A 412-nucleotide genomic window follows, 5' to 3' on the forward strand; every position below is an offset into this window, starting at 1 on the left:
TGGCACAGCCAGGCCAGGGTGACATGGCACAGCCTGGCCAGGGTGACATGGCACAGCCTGGCCAGGGTGACATGGCACAGCCAGACCAGGGAGGCAAAGATGGTACAGCCAGGCCAGGGTGACATGGCACAGCCAGGCCAGGGTGACATGGCACAGCCAGGCCAAGATGGCACAGCCAGGCCAGGGTGACATGGCACAGCCAGGCCAAGATGGCACAGCCAGGCCATGGAGGCAAAGATGGCACAGCCAGGCCAGGGAGGCAAAGATGGCACAGCCAGGCCGGGGTGACATGGCACAGCCAGACTAGGGAGGCAAAGATGGCACAGCCAGACCAGGGTGACATGGCACAGCCAGGCCAGGGTGACATGGCACAGCCAGGCCAGGGTGGTACTGCCAGACCAGGGTGGCACAG

This window comes from Anomalospiza imberbis, chromosome 23 (genome assembly GCF_031753505.1).
Source record: "Anomalospiza imberbis isolate Cuckoo-Finch-1a 21T00152 chromosome 23, ASM3175350v1, whole genome shotgun sequence".
Lineage (NCBI taxonomy): Eukaryota > Metazoa > Chordata > Aves > Passeriformes > Viduidae > Anomalospiza > Anomalospiza imberbis.